At 39.5% G+C, this 3,355-nt stretch overlaps 1 pseudogene; it reads right to left on the bottom strand.

Annotated features, from left to right (window-relative positions):
• Positions 1 to 2,633: 2,633 nt before the first annotated feature.
• LOC112065897 (40S ribosomal protein S6-like) lies at positions 2,634 to 3,351 on the bottom strand (annotated as a pseudogene).
• Positions 3,352 to 3,355: the final 4 nt, after the last annotated feature.

The raw sequence follows: 3,355 nt of genomic DNA, 5'->3' as shown, positions 1-3,355 counted from the left end.
TGGGGACCCCTGACTTAGCATAATACCCTCTATATCCATCCATATTGTTGCAAATGGCAAGGTTTCATTATTTTTATGGCTGAGTAATATTCCATTGATTGTACCATATCTTCTTTATCCATTTTTCTATAGATGGACACTTAGGTAGTTTCCATATCTTGGCTATTGTAAATAATGCTGTAATGAACATTGGGGTGCATATATCTGTTTGAGTAAGTGTTTTTGTTTTCCTCAGGTAAATACCCAGAGGTGAAATTGCTGGATCATATGGCAGTTCTATCTTTAATTTTTTGAGGGCTCTCCATACTGTTTTCCACAGGGGCTGCACCAATTTACAATCCCCCCAACAGTACACGGGGCTTCCCTTTTCTCCACATCCTCGCCAACACTGATTATTTGTTGCCTTTTTGATGATGGCCATTCTGACAGGTGTGAGGTGGCATCTCATCGTGGTTTTGATTTGCAAATCCCTCATGATTAGTGATGTTGAGCACCTTTTCATGCATCTGTTGGCCATCTGTATGTCTTCTCTGGAACATGTCTATTCAGGTCCTCTGCCCATTTTTCAATTGGGTTGTTTGTGTTTTTGATGTTGAGTTGTATGAGTTCTTTGTACATTTTGGAAGCTATCCCCTTATGAGGGATATCGTTTGCAGATATCTTCTTCCATTCAGTAGACTGTCTTTTCGTTTTGTTGATAGTTTCCTTCGCTGTGCAGAAACTTATATGGTCAATTAATCTACGACAAAGGAGACAAGAATATACAATGGGGGAAAAAACAGGCTCTTCAATAAATGGTGTTGGGAAAACTTGACAGCTACATGTGAAAGAATCAAACTGAACTACTTCCTCACACCATATACAGAAATAAACTAAAAATGGATTAAAGGCTTAAATATAAAACCTGAAACCATAAAACTCCTAGAAGAAGATATTTATCCATTCTTTTATTCATTGGCTTATGCTTAGCAGCTATGGTTGATATTTGTCCTTGTGTTTGGGGTGATATTCCATTTTATGAATGCAGTTCTCTCTAATGTAGAAGCCAGAAACTTACTTTCCCACCATCCTATGTAGTAAGAATGCAACCATGGAGTCTAGGTCCACCAAATTCAGGCATATCTGTTCTGAATTTGTTTGGAATCTGGTGATGGTTAGAGGTAAGCTCTGCACAGAATCCATCTGGCAATGATGAAGGCAGAGACATCAGTTTGTTGAAGCTGCAGTCTCAGAGAGTCTGGAGGTAGTGTCCAGTGCCTGGCTGTGAAGGGAGCTCCAGTTGGGGGGACCCCTGATGACTTCATTGGAGCAGCTCTGCAGGACAGGTGGAGGCATCGTTCCTGGCTGCAATCCATCTCTGGGCCTCCTTTAGTGACCTTTAGCTGTTTAATTCTTTTAAAAATAAAATCCTTTTACTGCTGAAATGAGCCAGAATGCGTTTCTTTGTTCTCAAAAAGCTCAACAATTTATGATCAGGAGTGAATGCCTTCAAACAGACTTCTTTTCTCCTTTAAAGATGAAAATTTTAATTCTCTTTTATGAATTATAAAGAGTATGCTTAGCTAATACTTTACAATGTATTTTGTTGTAATTATCAGTAAGATAATTGTTGCAGATGGATAAATATGAATCTTAAGGGGAGATGTTTCTCACTTTTATCTTCTTCATTACTCTAAGTGCACTAAAGAAAACAAAATTCCTTCAGTATTTATGGTTCACAGTTTTAAATTGTGAAAAGGACCCCTCTTCTAATTATTATTAGTATGATTATCAGAGTTTGCAGGAGCACTTGGTTAGGTTTCTATACTTTAATTATTTTCTTTAATTTTCTTTCTTTTTTTTTTTTCTGACTACATGTTAGATCTCTTTCTTTTACTTTAACCTTTGCTTTCCACTGCATTTTTTTTTTTACATCTTATTCGAGGTATAATTGCTTTACAATGGTGTGTTAGTTTCTGCTGTATAACAAAGTGAATCAGCTATACATATACATATATCCCCATATCCCCTCCCTCTTGCGTCTCCCTCCCACCCTCCCTATCCCACCCCTCTAGGTGGTCACAAGGCACCGAGCTGATCTCCTTGTGCTATGCAGCTGCTTCCACTAGCTATCTATTTTACATTTGGTAGTGTATATATGTCCATACCACTCTCTCACTTCGTCCCAGCTTACCCTCCCCCCTCCATTTTCTTTAGTTTTCTAATGATTAGTAGTAAATATCTCATGAGGGGGAATTGCCACAGCAAAGAAACTCACTTGACTAATTATCTTTATGAGAGTTTCTTTAGAAAATTTGAAACATACTCCCCAAACTCTATGGGCAAGAAAGACCACATTGCTTCATTTTCTTTAATCAATTGAAATTTCACTTCAACCTCCAGCCTACAATACTGTTGAAAAACAGGTGTTTAGTAGTTATGTGTCAAAGTAAGCCTTAGGTGCCCTCTACCTCCTTCATATTATCCATCAACAAACCATCCTCCCATTCTTTGAAATAGTTAATATTTTCTTGACTTTTTATGCAAAAGTGGTATTCACATGCAAATTGACTCTTTTTCTGGAACGTGATTGTTGCTCTTTTTGTGTGTGTGTGTGATGTCTGATCTTATTTATTTGTTACTCTTAGAACATCTCATTTTTGACTGGACTCAGAAGTAGAAGCTCTCAGAGAGGACAGCCTCCGTCTCTTGGCATTCTGTTCCTGGCCTTTTTCTTTGGCCTCCTTCATTCTCTTGGCCAAAAGGTTAGCATATTCTGAAGCCTCTTCCTTATTTTTCTTAGTACGCTGTTTCTTCAGAGCAATATGCTGCCGTTTGTGTTGCAGAACACATGGAGTAACAAGACGCTGAATCTTGGGTGCTTTGGTCCTAGGTTTCTTACCTTCTTTGTTTAGGGGCTTTCTCACAACATACTGGCGGACATCATTTTCTTTAGAGATATTGAAAAGTTTGTGGATTCTGCTAGCTTTTTTGGGCCCCAGGCGACGAGGCACAGTAGTATCAGTGAGTTCAGGAATATCCTTCTCCCCGTTTTTTTGCAATGACCAAATTGAGAATGCTCAGATTGGCATCCACGGTGCAACCCCGTACAGGTTTGTGCTTTCTTTCTCCAGTCCTCCTTGGTCTGTAACAGGAATGCCCCTTACTCAGTAGCAGGCGGACTTAGCCATGGGTCAAGACACCCTGCTTCATGGGGAAACCCTGTTTGTCGTTCCCAGCACTGATTCGGACCACATAACCCTTCCATTCTTCACCCAGAACATCAGCAGCAACTTCTGTGGCTATATGCTTCTCATAAAAGGTACGAAGTTTTCGTTCATCGTCCACTTCAATGAGTTTCTGGCAGCCAGTGGCC

Source organism: Physeter macrocephalus, chromosome 6 (genome assembly GCF_002837175.3).
Source record: "Physeter macrocephalus isolate SW-GA chromosome 6, ASM283717v5, whole genome shotgun sequence".
In the NCBI taxonomy this organism is placed as follows: domain Eukaryota; kingdom Metazoa; phylum Chordata; class Mammalia; order Artiodactyla; family Physeteridae; genus Physeter; species Physeter macrocephalus.
This window is presented reverse-complemented; position numbering and strand designations above follow the sequence as displayed.